Source organism: Sinocyclocheilus rhinocerous, unplaced genomic scaffold, assembly GCF_001515625.1.
Source record: "Sinocyclocheilus rhinocerous isolate Xijiao unplaced genomic scaffold, SAMN03320098_v1.1 scaffold3225, whole genome shotgun sequence".
Classification (NCBI taxonomy): domain Eukaryota; kingdom Metazoa; phylum Chordata; class Actinopteri; order Cypriniformes; family Cyprinidae; genus Sinocyclocheilus; species Sinocyclocheilus rhinocerous.
This window is the reverse complement of record NW_015657294.1, coordinates 259,996-278,222: the sequence shown is the minus strand read 5'-3', so window position 1 is coordinate 278,222 and position 18,227 is coordinate 259,996. Positions and strand designations below refer to the sequence as shown.

General features: G+C 35.6%; 1 protein-coding gene and 1 long non-coding RNA gene across 2 annotated transcripts in view; both read right to left on the bottom strand.

The window, feature by feature from the left end:
- The window catches only part of LOC107720936 (disco-interacting protein 2 homolog A-like), a 155,132-nt gene that overhangs the window by 69,828 nt on the left and 67,077 nt on the right, over positions 1-18,227 (bottom strand). The window lies entirely within an intron of this gene.
- LOC107720948 (uncharacterized) lies at positions 4,619-13,415 on the bottom strand. The gene is made up of 3 exons (XR_001637664.1): positions 13,347-13,415; positions 9,206-9,208; positions 4,619-4,630 (listed from the first exon to the last, which is right to left on the bottom strand). It is a non-coding gene; the product is annotated as an uncharacterized LOC107720948 (long non-coding RNA).

Here is an 18,227-nt window from a genome sequence, read left to right as displayed (position 1 = left end):
CACACAAACACACACACACACACTCACACACGCACGCACACACATGCTGATGTGGGAGGTCTGCCCCGTGTGTCCGAAAATCAAAGTGTACGTCAGCTATGGGGTGTTTGAAAACCCAAGCCATCCTCTAGCTAAAAATGAGTCAGCCGCACAACATCACCTTCATCCACGTTATAAAACCTTGTAGAGTTAATAACATTATCAATAGGTGGCACCAGAGTGCCACAGAGACAAGGACACACCACACCTCTCCCTGCTGTCTTCCTGCTCTATCTTTCCTTCTGTCCCCTTCTCCACCCTTTGTGCTGTGACACACTCATTCACAAAGCACCTGAATGAGCCGGTACCAAAACAGGGTCGATAGTTAACCTGAAACAGCCTGTAGTTAACAGTCTAAGACTGATCAATGCTTCGTTCTGAGGCAGATACATTTAACACAGAGACATTATACCTAATAATGACACAAATGGTTTGTGCTGACAACATAAACTGATAACATTGTTATATGCAGGCACCCTTACGGGCATCTTATTACAAAAGACAACATGTGGGTATGTAGTTGGATTAGGATGGTTGATTTAGGTAGTTTTAAATACCCTGTGAAACAAGTACACTTTAGCATACTTCAAAAAAAAAAAGTGCTTATTACGGAAATAAAATAATATGCTTATAATATATAATAATATGTTTGCAGACACTTAATTGCATGCTAATTGCAATTAAATAAAAATGTATTATTATAGTTTATGTTATATGTAAATATTTTCAAAATATATGATGAATGTGTGCATCTTTATACATACATAATAAATATACACAGTACACACACATATATTATGTAAACATAAACTTTTATTTTGGATGCGATTAATCGCGATTAATCGTTTGACAGCACTAATTTAAATATATTTGTAATTATAGATTTGTAATGATAAAGTTGCAATTTAGTGCATTTAAAATATTTTAACTTTAAATGTAATAGCAAATAACTATATATTTAAGTAAAATAATTAAGTGCTTAAGTATGCTAGTCAACACATCCAAATAAATGTCTCTTAAAAGCATGACAAAAGAATATTAATTAGACACTTAATTGCATGCTAATTGCAATTAAATGAAAATGTATTATTATAGTTTATGTTTATATTAAATTCAGTTAGCTAAACTGTAGACATTTGACACACTTACCGTAAGTAGGACTTAAGAACATCTTTATATGTAATTGCAAAATTCCATTGTCTTTGAAGTAGGGTTAAAGTGTGCATTTATGGTACACTAAAAATATACTACTGAAGCTTGTATTACATGTATTTAAATTAGTGATGTTATACGATTAATCGTGATTAATCGCATCCAAAACTTTTATTTTGGATGCGATTAATCGCGATTAATCGTTTGACAGCACTAATTTAAATATATTTGTAATTATAGATTTGTAATGATAAAGTTGCAATTTAGTGCATTTAAAATATTTTAACTTTAAATGTAATAGCAAATAACTATATATTTAAGTAAAATAATTAAGTGCTTAAGTATGCTAGTCAACACATCCAAATAAGTGTCTCTTAAAAGCATGACAAAATAATATTAATGATTTAAAATGTACTTTAAAGTAAAACTCTTAATTTGAGATTATTACAAAGTGCACTCAAAAGTACTTAAGAAAGTCGTGAAACTGTACTCTTTTTAAGTACACTTAAGTGAACTTTTAATTAATATTATCTACAAGAACAGAAGTAGTCTTTTTTTGAAAATATATTTTTTAAGATTTGAAGAACACTACATCTCAGACAAACCAACCAAACAAACAAACAAAAAACAGACTTTTACAGTCCTCTCAAGCCAAAGTAGTAGATTTGCATGATTTTGATTTGGATGATTCAACATGCAGCTGTCATTAGTCAGGGCATTACATTCATATTGCAAATCGCTCCCAGGCAAAAGAAAATGCAAGTGATAGCTAACATAATGTACCATGGATACTTCCTTGTGTCAGGTACACAGAGTTCAAGTTTATGGACCGTAACAGTGTTCTATTTTAACACCTGTGTCTTGGAAATAACAGCTGTCACTTTAAGAATGCAGAGAGTGAAAGGAATCTACAAAGTACGGATGTATTTACATTTATGTGCTGTCAGAGTCAAATCAAAGTCAGATTATTCTCTCTCTCTCCTGTATGTCTCATACCAATCACATTGTCTTTTAGAGCCACAACGCAAAAGATAACAACTAAAGACAAACTGCAGTCACATTTACTGATGTTCAACAGATGTTCATGGCCAAAAAGCAGTCATTTCAAAGAAGAATCTACACAATCTGGAATTTCGTGCGAGGTTAAAGAATTTTGCAACGGTTCAAGTTAGTCACGCAAATTCTCTGCATCAACCAACAAAAAGCTGCTTGGTCACCACTTTGCCACTGCAAATCGCCACTTTACTGCACACAAAATTTCTCACCTATAAACTCTGGACCTAATTTATCAAAAAAAACAAAAAAGAAATGTATTCACCTTCAAGTTATTCCAAACTTGTGCCAATGAGATTTGGGAGGTACTTTTTTTTTTTCCTCAAACAAAGCTATTATACAACTTCAGAAGATGTATAAACTACTTTTATGATGGAAGATAAAAACATAAAAACTTTTCACTGTCTGCTTTTGTTTGAGTGTAAAAGAGCAGCTTCGACATTCTGAAAAACATCTCCTTTTGTGTTCCACAGAAGAAAGAGTAAATGATGGCAGTTTTGGATGAACTATACCTATAATCACAAACATTTACAAAGCTTAGTTGCGGTAAAACCGTTTGACACTGAGGTGGAAACGTTTCCATGAACGTGTACCTGAGGGAGCCTGACCTGCTCAGATCCGGCCCACTGACATCACTCTTGGCTGGGAAAGGAATGTGAAGGTCACTCCACTCCACTGCACAAGAGCTTAAAACAAGAGCTGACTGAGGAAGTGTGGTGTGTGTAACCTCAGCAGATGGAGATAACCTTGAGACAGCTTCAACAGATACACCATATCAACAACATGATAGAAACACCATAGTCAGTCACCGAGCATACATTACTTGACACTACAACCTTTAGCTGTTCCTTAACTAGTCCACAACAGCTTCAACATGAGGAAATCATGTTTTAGATTTAAAGCTTAAGAGGAATTTTTTATGCTCAAACAGCAACATTACAGACTAACTAAAGTTGAAAAAGTGAAAAAGCATAATATGACCCCTTTAAGTTTAGAGGAAGAACAATGATTTTAAGGATAACTTTTGTTCAAATGTCAATAATGTAACAGGACTAAGTTAAAAGCTGGTTTGAAAATGTACACAAAACAGTTTATCTTTGATAAACAAGTCATATTCACGAAAAATTTCAAATCTGACATAATTTAGGACACGCTCGCTAACGCAACTAGCATGACGTTGTATTCACAAGAAAACCTGAGCTCAAGCATGACGTGTGATTGCAAAGCGGAAAAAAATGTTCTTCATGGAGAAGATTCTCGTGTGTAAATTGCTGTACAGAGTTCAAGTCTTGCTGTGTAGTCACTCGACTTCCTCCAGCTGTTCTCTGCTATGACAATTGACTTTGACTCTCTGATGTTCTGCGGGAAAAAACAGGCCGGCTAAAAACGGCACAGAGGATGGAAGTCAGGAGCGAGTGGGGCGTTGAAAGGAAAACCTCTTGAGACATCTTTTTCTCTTCGTTTTTGCTTACCTTCTGCATGGTGAGAAGGAAATGGAACAGGGTTTGTAAACAGAAGCGTCTGTTATGGAATGGAATCTTAAGGTGTACTCTATAATGATTCTACTTCCGATTGTGCTTCCTTAATTTCATTAACAATTCTCAATACTTCTGAGGAAGCTAATAGTACTATAAAATATGAGAACATAAAAACATTTTAAATCATGTTTTAATAATCTTTTGTCATACTTTAAAAAAGTACACTTATTTTTATGTTTTGACACATACTAAAGCACATGTAAAGTACTTGATTAAAATTTAACTAGTGAGTTATTTGATATTACATTTAAAGTTAATATCTTTTAAATGTACAAATTTACAACTTATTTACACACATATATAAATACATGACATACAGGTTTCAATATAAATTACATTAAAGTATGTTTTATTCTACATATATTTCAAAGATAACAGAAGTGATTATGAAATTACATATCATATATTAATAAGATGTACTTAAGTACTTAAATTGGGTAAGTTCAGCTAATTGCATTTAATATATACATTTTCAATCAGTTGCAATTCAGTGTACAAAACACTGCATTTAGTTCCCAGTATATTCTCATTTTAAGTATGCTCAAGTGTACCTCTTTTTTACAAGGGTATATATTGTCATATGAAAAACTGGTCAGTGTTTAGACTGATTTAACTCTATGAACTTCAAGCACTGCACAGTCTTGGTTTATTTTGAGTCACACATGATGAAAGTAATGTTAATTCAGTAACCGCATGGACTGATTCGGTGAGTCAGTGAGCAGATTAGTTTGTCTGTGATTCATTTCGACCAGTTCATTAAAAGATCCAGCTCATAAGATTTATGTATTTGCGAATCAACCAACACGGATAACATAACAGAAATATGTCTATTCATTTCTTTATACAGTCTTTCTGGCTTATAACTCGTAATTCCAACACAAACGCACAACTCAGTCATGATTTCATTTGCGCTAGTGCTGTAGATTCACCAGTGCAAGACAAACCTGTCAAACTATTTTAGTACAGTGTTACATATGGTGTTCAAGAACTGCTAATAGAACCAAATGTCTTGGACATCACTCAGTTCCATTTTTTTCGGAATCTTCAGAATCAGTTCTCAGTTTCCTACTGACAACGTTCTGAAAATCTCGCATCTGTCAAACATGTTGTCTTGACGCATTCATTTTCTACAGTTTTCCAACATGCCAATATTCTTCTTCTCCCACGCGCTCCCGTGGGCCCATCTGACCTTGTCGAGGTTCCAGAAGATATCAGAATGCTTTTGAAGGGCTCGAAGTCAGTCTGAGGAGTCCGGAGGGAGACGACGTTCTTTGAACGATCAAGCCCATCTAAGACAAGGATCTCAAGGGTCAGGCTGAAGGGGGCAGAGAGGATGAATCATGTCCAGGGGTGTCTCAGCCACCACACGCATTGTTCCCAAGAGGCCCGGCATCTGTATCCCGCAGGATTTTTATGGTGTTGATTTAAACACAGCCTTCCAGCATCTGCGTCTCTCTTTTGGTCCCCCCTTCCCCCTTTTTCTGATGGGTCTCCGTGGTGACTGTCTCCACTAATACACACACGGGACGGTTAGTACGAGGGGTCGGGTGTGAAATGGTGCCGGATTGATGACTCATATCAAATCGCAGATAAAACACAGCTCACAAATCTCGACTGAGGTGCAGTGACAGCATCTGCAAAGATGACTTTGATTAAAGAGACCAATCCCATTGGCTCACTATTACTAGAAGCGTAATAAACCAACTACAAAGACTGAAAGGGCAGTGGAGAGGGCAGACAATGAGAGATTGATGGAAAGCTGGGACAGCAAACTCCTCCGAGCCCCTCTAGTTACCAAGCATTTCCTTTACCAATGTCTGGAATGCTGGCGTCCACCGCAGGAAGTAGGTTCTTTGTTTCCTATCCCCTTCCTGCTGGCCTGCGACTGCTCAGAGGAAAGAGGAAGGCAGACGTGAACTGTTTGTGTGGAGACAGGAAGCAGATTCTGAGAAGCACAGAAGGTCTTTGGCAGCCACTACACCTCATACAAGGTGAAATAAAGAGGACGGGATGTGAACAAGATGTAATTAGTCTCTTTAGTATACACTGAGGGGTCAAGGTTTGGCTGGTTAGCATGGTCCAGTTAACCCCTGCTGGAAGCTGCTGTTACTACACTATTCTAAGGACAAATCTTTTGCTGAACATACACTACTGTTCAATATTTTTTATTATTCAGCAGTTATGCATTAAGTTGATCAAAAGTGAAAATCAAGTATTTTACATTACTACAAAAAAGTTTCTATTGCTGCTCTTTTGAACTTTCTATTTATCGATGACGAAAGGATTTCAAAAATATGAAGCAGCACAACTGTTTTCAACAATGATAATAATAAGAAATGTTTTCTGAGAAGCAAATCAGCATATTAGAATGATTTCTGAAGAATCATGTGACATTAAAGACCGGAGTAATGATGCTGAAAGCATCACAGGAATAAATCACATTTTAAAATATATTCAAATAGAAAGCAGCTATTTTAAATTGCAATATTTCAAAATATTTTATGCAGCCTTGGTGAAAATAAGAGACTTCAAAACATTAGAACCTGAAGAACACTAAACTTTTGAATAGTAGTGTACATCTCAGATATTTAATTATATTAAAGTGGATCTTCTACCAGTTTTTAAAGGCCTCTTACATTGTGAAATTATTATTTTTTTCTTTTTGTCTGATGCCATTACCATCACAGTTCAGCACAATCTGTGCTTTCTCCAGGTATTATATCTACGGTACTCACACACACACACTCACACTCACACTCTCACACACTCACACTCTCACACACACACACTATATCTACGGTACTCACACACACACACTCACACTCACACTCTCACACACTCACACTCTCACACACACACACTCACACACACACACTCACACTCTCACACACACTCACACACACTCACACTCACACAGTCAATGTAGAAACAAATAGTAGTTTGTGTAGATTTACTTTTGCCTAGACAATTAAAATTATTTATAAGGCTTATGTAAGAAATAAACCTACACACAGCATGTTTATTAATCTTGCCTTAATTACAATTGGATGTTTTGCAGCTATTAACCTCCCATCAAGAATGATTCAACATTGCAATCCGAAACACTTTACAACACAATTTGATGAGCCAAGCAAGTAGCAATACATTTAAAGGAAACAAAATCTATTGACAGCATCTTGTGGTAAAATGTCAATTACCACAGACAATTATATTGACTCAACTTTCAGTGTGTAAAAACAAACAAATTATTGCAATAATACATTTAAAATGGATGTCTGGAGGGTTGAAAAGCAGTACTTGCATGAATGAGTGATTTTCAGCTGTATCATCTAAACTATCCTTTTATCAACCACTGTTTTCTGCTAATGGTTTTTCTCTTTGTAAAAACATCACTTTGCAGATAGTTGTCACATCATTTTCTGGTATCTTTGTGCATATTGCAGAACTTACTAGGTTTGCTGGTCACGATAGTAGTTAAAAAAACAACAACTATTAAGTCTGTCCTTTTTTCTTCTTTTACAAAATGAACAAAACTGAACAAATGTTTTACTTAAAAATCCACTCCAGCTGTTCTTGCCAGCTAAAGCTTTTGACACAGAAGCCCACTTTCTGCTGTGTACGTACAGTATAATTAGGTTATCACACCAACGGCCTGCCCAGCGCTGAGCTATAGTTGAGGTTATGTTAACACCGTCAGCCCCAGCTTACATTCCAGGCTACAGCAGGAAATACAGGTGTAGACTGTAAGGGTTATGAGCTCCGGAAAGTGTGCAGTGCTGGAACTAGCTCTTCAGGACAGACAGGCTTCAGTGGGAGCAGATGCTGATGGGAAGAATGGAGAAACAAAAAGGGAGGGACAATTATAAGGAGAGGAGTTATAAATGACAGGGAAAGTATAATCTTGTATTTTGTAAATAGAATAACCAATTTAAAAAAAAAAAAATGTTTTTTAGTGAATTTTAGGTAAATATTCTGGAAGATAAAGACAAATACACTTTATCCATGTTGGTTGTGTACATTTCATTTGAAATTGTATAATGTATCTGCATTATCAGCCACCCAGCTTTCTAAGTATTGCTTTTGGCCAATCCCATATTCATCCATTAATCCTGAATGACCTGTTTTTGCAGCTTAGTTTTCATTAATGTACTCAGTGGACTGACGAGAAGCTTTGCTTTGTGGAAAAACTACATAAGTTACTACATCAAACTTTTTTTCTTCGAATGAGCAGCTCACAGCTTTTCTTCTTTATCTCATCTTCTAGTATTTGCTCTCAGCTTGAGACCAGCACACACCTCTTTGAAGACTAAAACAGTCCTTCATCAGCTAATCAGTCTTAATTACACACACACTTAAGCCCTTTGTGTGGCTCTCACTAGCAATGTGTGCTGGTCACTCATGTGGAACGGGGTCCAGGAGGGGTCCGCATACATTCAACTGCTCTTTGCATGTGGGTACATTATAGTATCTGTACTGATTAAGACTCTGACAGCTGCCTGTCCTGATGCTAATGACATGAGTTAATCATGTTACTAATCTCACCATTAAACAGAAAGACTTGATGAACTCTGAGGCCTCATGCATGAAGACCTCACACAAGGCCTTAAAAAAAAGACATGAAATGACAATCATCAGACCATGAGCATTACGCTTCAATGTAACTGTATAACATTATTTGTCTCTACCCAAATAGCCCTTCAAAATCAGATATGTTATAGTCCTACTTCATATCAATTGTTTCTGACTATACACTCTTAAAAATAGATGTTCTTCGTTGGCATCTGTTCTTTCTAAAAAGAAACAAAATGGCAATTCTAGCATTTGGTTTGCATGTGTATAGTCTTCTGTTATTAAACTTGTCATAATTCACTGACCCGCATGTTGTTCCAAACCTGAATGGTTTTCAGTCTTCCGTGGAACATAAAGGAAGATTTTTAAGAATAATTGAGTTGTTTGGTCCACAGAAGAAATGTTCTGCAGAAGAAAGAATGTCATACCGGTTTGGAATGACATGAGTAAATGACGACATCATTTTCATTTTTGAGTGAACTATCTCTTTAAAAATGCATTTATAGTGTTCACAATGAAGTTGGGCTTGAAAATGTCTGCTCTAGTTTCCAAAATGGAAGTGCTACTGTATTCTGTTGGCAATTTTTCTAAATAGTAAGTAAAAAATTCCTTTCTGCTTTCCATTGTTACTTAAAAAATGGTAGTCTTCTGTTATTAAACTTGTCATAATTCACTGACCCGCATGTTGTTCCAAACCTGAATGGTTTTCAGTCTTCCGTGGAACATAAAGGAAGATTTTTAAGAATAATTGAGTTGTTTGGTCCACAGAAGAAATGTTCTGCAGAAGAAAGAATGTCATACCGGTTTGGAATGACGTGAGTAAATGACGGCATCATTTTCATTTTTGAGTGAACTATCTCTTTAAAAATGCATTTATAGTGTTCACAATGAAGTTGGGCTTAAAAATGTCTGCTCTAGTTTCCAAAATGGAAGTGCTACTGTATTCTGTTGGCAGTTTTTCTAAATAGTAAGTTAAAAATTCCTTTCTGCTTTCCATTGTTACTTAAAAAATGGTGTAGTATTTAAACAATTTTCATTCAGACAATTTCAAAAAAAAATAAAAATAAAAAAAATGGTATCGCTCTGAATTAAATGGCATATTTTAAAATAGAAACACTGATTTGTTTTTGTTTTTTTTGGGAAAACTCCAATAATCTTTGTTTTATTACAACTTTGAAAGAGAATGTCAGCAAAACTGAAACATTATTTCAGATACACAGAAAGTTATTTTGACAAAAGTAAAAAAATAGATGAGAATTTTTTCTTTACACATGTATTTCCTTTTCCCCCATATTTGCGTGATAGTAAAAAAAAAAATTGGCTACATTATTATTTTTAACTTTCTCTTATAAAGTAGATGAAAATTTTTTTTTTAAATTAAAAAAAAAATAAATTAAAAAAAAAAAAAAAAAAAAAAAATAGAAATATAATTTTATTTTTAAAAAGCATGCATGAATTGTGTGCAATAATGGGCCAATCAAACAATAAATGTTTATGTTTAAAAAAAAAAGTAAGATGCCTGGCAGTGAAAGAAAAAAAAAAACACATCTGCAAACATGTTTTTCAAAGGTTAAACTTTTTTTTTTTTTACTAAAGAGCTGAAAAAGACACAAAACACAAGTGCAACGGTTAAAGAGATCGGTCTACTGCATATTTACATACAGTACAATAATTATGGAAAAACGTCATAATGAACTGAAAAAAAAAAACTGTGCTCTGTGTATGTAAACAGTCCCTAATACCAGAAATATGTATTAACACTGTAAATAGAATTCGATATAATTGGCTGAATAGCTAAAATTGGCTCCACTTCCACTTGACCTGAAAACACACCCACTGACTGTTTAAACAACATACCGGCGGTCACTTTTGACCTCAAAACAGCACACCTCTCCGGCTTTGATATCTGAGTAGTGTATCAACTTACACAAAGCAAAGGGTCCATGATAAAGCAAAAGGACAAACTATAAGACATTAAAAATACTCCTGTATGACAACATGTGAGTTTAAATCAAACAGATATGACGAAACCTACAAACTGACATCATCTGATGATTGACGAATGCACACACCTGCACGCTTTAACCAAACACTGCAAACAAAGTATGATTTTACCCTCAATGAACCAACCATTCTGTATTTGCTTGTATAAACCTAAGACGAAATGCGCAATGCCATCAAATTAGAGCTCTATGTGTACTTAAAACAACTTTAACAAAGATTTCCTTCCGTCTAAAGTGCGTTTGTATGTGTTTCCAGCTCCTAAAGACAGGTCTAGCCTGTTATCACCAGTCACGTTTTGTCTGAACTCCCTGCAGTCATGTGAACGCTGCTAATTCTGTTCTGTTGAAACTGCAGGCAAATCCTCTTCATTCATGCTCTGATTCCTGTCAACACACGTACACACACCTCCCGCTGTGTCGAGGCATTTCCTTACCGCCTCACTTCATCTAGTTTAGGTAGCCAAAATTACTGCAGCTTGTGTTTGGTTAAACTATTAGCCTGTCTGAGAACAGGCAGGTGGTGCTGGGAAATTGCAAAACATATATATATATATATTTTTTTTTTACATAATAGGCTCAGATGGTTTTGAAAAACTGTTCTCAAGCACACCTAGCACACAAACCAGAACCGTTCCAAGTCCTGGAATCGCAAAAGTGGGATACTAGTAGTGGTCGACCGATATTGATTTTTTGACAGCCGATGCCAATTCGACTAAGTTTGCAAGGTTTGTGAAATTAAATGTTCATTAGTTATTCAAAGATTTGTTTAAATGATATAAATGCGTATTTGCTGAATGCTACTAATTTATTACTAATAATATAAAAGCAGTCATTATAATACTTTTATTTAATTTAATTTTAATTCCTTTGTTTAACAGTTCTATCTGATTATTAGACAGATTTCTGTCCGTATTAGACAGAACTGTTAACGACGACAGCGAACAAGGAGAATGTGAACACTGTGTGTGCAGGCGCTGCCGTTCTCAGCGCCGTCAAAATAAAAGTCCCGCCTCGAACACATCGGCCAAACTGAAAAACTTATCGGTCGATGCCGATATTTGAAAAATGCCAAATATCGGCCGATATATCGGCCTTGGCGATATATTGGTCGACCACTAGATACTAGTAATGGGTGTTTCTTCGAATACAAGCACTTTTAGGTCCCAAGGGTTGATTTTTATTACTGTACAAGGATTTCAAATGTTTCAAATCTTTTTGTTCCATTAAAACTTTCTTGGAATGTTTTTCATCATACCTTAATGATTTATTTTGTTTTATAGTGTCAGATTTTATTGTTTTACTCTTATCTTAGACTTTTGATCGTAAACTACTGTATAAAAATCTGTAAAACCTGAATTATTACATTAATCATGCTTAATACTATGATGCTTTTATGAACAGAGCATGAAATAAACTACATCAAAATTTATTGTGTGAGAATTATTTGCGAGATGTGGTGTCTTTTCCACTAGAACCAATAGTTTTACCCCTAATAAGGGTAAATAAAGTTTTTTTTGTTTGTTTTTTTTCAGTTATTGTGTTTATAAAAACAATTGACATACAATATAAGATGTGAATAAATCATGGAAATATCAGGGTAAATAGTGAAAATATTATTAAATCGTGTGTGATTAGGATACAAAAACGATACCAGTGTTGTTATTGTTTGAATAAAAAAATTAAATCAAATATAAACTATGATTTTTAAAACATAAATATTAGAAAACTTAAAGGAAAATTAGAAACCGCCTGAAATAAATAAGTTTACAATGAGATACTAAAATTACTTTTAACAAATAAATTGCATAAACAAAGAAAGAAATTCAAATGAAATTTAAATTAAAAACATATTACAATAGTATATAAATAATACTAAAATAACAGCACAATAGATAACTAAAATGCTAGAAATGACATTACAATTCGCCTGTGACACTTTTAGACAATGCAAGTGTGTTAAATTTGTTTTCGAGAGAGTTTATTTTCTAAAAGTGCTTAAAGATATTTTGTTCTGTAAACAGCTTCAGGACATCACGAGCAGGTGTTGCGTGTGCTACGGCTCTCAGAACAATCTGTGACCCCCAGACTCCCTAAAGCTCCTGATCCACGGCGATTTACAGCAGAAAACAGAAATCAAACAGCCACACTATGAGCCCATTTTACTTGCTTTCCACTTCGTACAAGATTATCCCAACCTGGGATTTTGAGTTGTGACACATGGTGTTTCTTAAGGAGCAACAGTGTGGAGAAATGTAAACGTAAGAGGATTTTCAGTAAATGCTTTAACCCAGATGCGCAATGTCAATTTGTTCATTTTGATACCAGCTGACCTTAAATGACCTTGAGATGCTGATACACAGCACAATGCCTTGAAAGCCCAGCTTTGTTTACTGCCACAATCTCCCACCTTCAAAAATATACTGTGGTATTTAAAAAAAAAAAGTATATATGGTTTCATTATCCTTGACAGGTAAGAAAATTGCATCTGTCACACCATTTCACGGTTTCTTAAAATGTCTTCAGCAAATGTTCACTGCATGACTACCTCCAAAAAAAGGCCAGGACATGAGATGCACCATCTTCCTTTCAGTGCCTTTTAATATCTGCTAATCCCTCTGTATTTTCTGCAGGGTTGAAAGGGAGAGTCCATGTAATTTCAAAGAGGAAATCAGTGATCGAGAGACGGGGTAAACTGAGCCCTCGCAGTCTCAACAATAGACAGCATGAGTCAACAAACCCGTACTTCATACAGAGGACGACTGGACATTGCGTGGGCTTCGGTCTGACTCTCTCTTTTCTCTTTCTGTGCACTGTGAGAAATCTGTTCATGTGGCATACTGTTGCCACACTTTCTTTAAATGCCAGAAAGCACACATACTTGTGTGTTTGCATGTCAATTTCAAGTGGAATAGTGTAAACATTTGTTCTGATGTCTGTGATGTAAAATGCAAAGAAATAATAAAGCCGGGAAGGAGTGATGGATGTGGCTTACATTATTGTGCACTAGCTCCTCCTGAATGCTAATTTGGGGCTTTATTAACTTGCTCAGGGATTCTCTAAAGAGAGATAACGAGTCTGTCATTCTGTCCAACATATGAACTTGCCTCAAGTGTTTTTAAACCTAATGCTTGATTTGTGAGGTGCCTAAAGATTCCCTTTTACGACTGTTTTTTAAGTCCACGTTTAGAAAATTAAAAGATGTGTAAATGTCAAAAAATTAAATAGATAACTAACAATACATCTCAACAGAATAATATAGACAATATATAGAATATAATGACAATAGTAGAATTATGAAATTACCTATAAAGATGTACTTAAGTTCTACTGAAGTGGGTCAATGAAGCACTTAGATGCTATTAATTGTCCAAAAACGTATATTTTAACTTATAAAACTTTATATACAGTATATATATATTTTTTTTTTACTATTTTTAAATGTATGTTAAAATGTACTTATATTCCACAAGGGATGACAAGTGTCTTTCTTTTTTTAAGTCACTTTGGATTAAAACATCTACTAAATTAATAAATAGAAATGTAATTGTTAAGTTAAGTTAAAACATCTTAGTTTGACCCGATCAGAAAGCTGACTCAAAATCATGTGCTGGAGCAAATTTGGTTTAAATGTGTGTATAAAAGACTCAATTAGTACTCAAGTAATTAAGTAATTAAGATCTGTTCAAGCACTTAAAACTGGTTTGTGAAAAAGGTTCGAGGCTTAAAATGACTGGAGACTGTTTGAGTTTGTGTGTGTGTGGTCCTGGTAAACCCTACGTTATGGGGACAAAAATTTGTGTGTCAAAATTTGTGTCATTTAATGTCCCCACAAAGATGGCAATATCCCAAATCCTTGTCCTTGTGGAAACACTTTTTGGTCCCAATTAGGAAACAAGCTTATAAATCATACAGAATGTATTTTCTTGAAAATCTAAAAATGCAGAAAGTTTTCTGTAAGGGGCAGGTTTAGGTGTAGGATTGGTGTAGGACTATAGATTACACAGTTTGTACAGTATAAAAACCATTACGCCTATGAAATGTCCCCATAAAACATGGAAACCCAACATGCGTGTGTGTGTGTGTGTGTGTATTTGGCTGTAGAAAACAAATATTAAGTTTCACAGGTGTGGACAGCCTTAAAGATATTCGTTAGATCTGTCTCTGCTTTCAAAGAGTAAATATTACCCTAAAACACAAGAGAGAGAGAGATGAATGCAGAAAACACACATCCCTACCATAATAAAGCCCTCTAACAAAACTTACACACAAATGTATTACACAAATACACAGGGAGTACTGAACCTTCTCATGATCACACAAACATGACACACTCTGCCTTACACCTCACACCCACACAAACACAGCCACTACAAGTGACAAGTACACAAACACACACCCTCGACCAAACACAGCACCAGCCCTCAAACACACATCAAACCAGATCCAGGAAAAACAGATTCTTGTCCAAGTACACACACACACACACACACACACCATGACTCAAACACATCCCAGGGATTCTGTTTCTGGACACACAAAGACAAACATACAAAAGTGAATCTCACAAAACCAGCCTGTGCTTGTCATATTTCACCCCCCAAAAAAAGTCTAAATTAAATTTATTTTAGATTTGTAGTGAAATAGGAACCAGACATTCTGTGATATTCATCCGTAAAACCAGCTGGCACTGTATCTAGACAGATACTGGCAGTCTTTGACTTTCACCAGTGAGACAATGAGTGGCATGTAGGAACATATTTTGGAGCCTATTCTTGTTGAAAGAATCTCCATAAACCGCAAGTGGGACTTTCAGCATTTTAGCGTTACAAAGGAAATCCCCGGACGTTCCCACAGCGGCTAGAATAACTGAATGACTGGAGAACTCTTGTCTTTGTGTCAGTGTATTAGCTGCAGGGAGAATAGACTGATAGTTGCAGTTTATTAACTGTGAAAGAGAGGTCAACACCAACCCAGAGGATGAGAAAGAGGGAAGGAGCAAGACACTGATGAATAGAAGACTGGCTGACTGACAGGAACAGAAAAAAAGAAACAGACAGGAGGAGATTGGACTGAAAGAGAAACAAAGAGTGGATCTGAACTTAAACCACACTGAAAAAAATGGTGTAGGATTTTATTATTTTATTTTATTTTGGCAGTTTACAGGAATGATTTACCCTTGAAATGACAATTCTGTTGTCATTTAATCACCCTCATCTAATTCCAAAACTGTATGACTTATGACTTTCTTTTTTTCTATTAAACTTTTTGTATGTTCAAGTATGTTTACACTGCTCCTTTTCATTCATTCATTCATTCATTTACATTTTTGGAGTGCCTGTCCCCAATGCGTACAGAATAAATCTAAATGATGACTACATATTCAGTCACACTTTATTTCAGTTCTCATTATTAACAAACCATTAACTACGACTTTTGCTGCTTATTAATAGTTAGTAAGGCAGTTGTTAAGTTTAGGTATTGAGTATGTAGAATATGGTCATGCAGAATATGTGCTTTATAAGTACTAATAAACAGCCAATATGTTATTAATAGGAATGCTAATATGCAACTAGTTAATAGTGAGAATTGGTCCCTATACTAAGGCCATGTCCACACGTACACGGTTTCAGTGACCTGGTGCTGCGTTTGCGTGTGGACGAACGGCCTAACCGCGTAGAAAAAGCTGCGGTTTTAAAAATAACCGCGTTCGTGTGGACAGGGCCTAAAGTGTTACCAAATATTCTTTTTTTAAATTTTTTTTATCAATTTTACATGATTTCATTTCCAGTCTGTTAAGTTCAGGTCATTAGCAGGTTGAAGCTGGTTTAGATGGTAGATTGTAGACTTTTTGGTGACAGGGGCAAAAAAATTGCGCTTGATCACCCCGCAAAGACTACAGCCAATGGCAAACTAACACATTTACATTCTGCACCTGCGCTAGAGGAAACAACTCTCCATACCAGAAGGTGGCAGTAGTCTGGGAAACTATATAGTCTGGGAGCTATGACTGAAGATATACAGTGGCTACAATTGAAATCATGTACTTTCACTACTATGTGAAAAGAGTAGTATGTCTGAATTCATAGTATTCATAAGACAGTATAGGCAAAACAGTATAGGTGCTAATTCCACCAGCACAATTCTGAAGTGCACATCTAATGGACACTTTACTATCCCATGAAGCCACAGGACAGGATTTGTGAATGGCAATGGGAGTAAAGTGACGCAACTGACATGACAAATGTAGTATGTCCAGATTTCATTCATACTATATAAACACACTTTTTTTAGTAGCTGTGAAGTAATTACTTTTTCCAAAGAATACCTACTCAGAAATTATGTGGTTTTGGATACAGCCAATGAGAAGTGCCTTTTGTGTGCACCCTCTTTGACATTTGCATCTGACTTTTGCGCACACCATTGGCTTGTTGTGTCACAGCCTGTAAACCATCAGCTGGTAAACAATCTACTGCCTACCAGCTCTAATGTTCCCAAGTCCACTTTAATCTGGTATGATCTTGTTTTTCCAGCAGGAAACAAAGTGAAAGAGAGACACAAAGAGGAGAGCAGCTTATTGCTGGCCTGCTGTGACCCAGTTTAAAACTCTTTTATTTGTCTCTTGACTGTCCTGCTCTGTTGTGCAGGAGTGTTATGGCTGGATCCAGACAGAGTGGGCATTGAGCAGCAGATAGTATGCCCTGTGCCCAGCCGGACGGGCCCACACCGGCCCTCTTCTTCAAGAGCCGCTCTCAGCATGCAGCCTCTGAAGCTCCATTATTCCTGTCTGCATCGCCTCGCTCTTTCTCACTGCCTCTATCTAAACCTAGTGTACCCCATCCTTTAGCCATTTATCAAACTACTTCAGGCTACAAACTACTCAGCTAAGCCTGTAGAGAGAGTGTTCAGCTAGACTACAGGCTTCGTTGTAAAAGTACTTTACTTTCCAAAACAAGTCACATTTTTAGCATATAAAACATGCTTCGACTTATTTTCCGAAGCGACTTCTATATTGCAGTTACGTCAATCGCAAAGCATTTGCATTCATGCTGAATGAGAGAGGCTATGTTTATTAGAATTGTGCATTTCTTAATTTCACTTTGTCCTTTAAATAAGGTGTTTATAATGTTATTTATAATAAACGGCACTATAATTTATGTTTGATTTAAACTTACATTTTTCATTCCCATTCTAGTCTGAATACTGTTAAATCTGTTGTGGAGAGAGGGGAAGTAAAACACTGTTTGTCAATATTTTGTTTTATTTACTGGTATTTTACATTTTACAGTATTTCTGAATGTAATACTAAAATGTGACTTATACACTGATGCAAATCATTTTTTCTCTCAACAATGCCATTTTACCCTGTGTGACTTACAGTGCAACTTATTTTCCAGAAAATACAGTAGATTGCTGCAGTGAAGCTACTTTATATTTTATTACAGAGTCAGATATTAAAATCCTTAAACTTGTCGTTTATTCTGAAGTAGTTAATCTCGTAGCAAAAGTAGTACGCATTTTTAAAAATGCAAATTAGTAAATATAGTTGGAATTTGATCGACTGTTTATTAATATAAGATCTCTAACTGAATCAAACCACTTCACAAATCATTTTATTTATGAAAGGAATCAACTCAAAAGAGGGATTCGTTTGGAAACTGGCCATCACTACTAATTCAAACCAGCCCACAGAGAATACCAAACACTTGACTTAAAGGAAAATATAACGCTGTAGCCAAAATAGATTTTTACCGCACCTGCCAATGGTGGGTGAAACGAGCAAATTTACCAGTCATAAATATCTCTTTAGGATGATTCTAAACAGATAAAAGATGATTTTTCTGTTTGCATTTCTCTCTCTCTTTTTTTTTTTTTT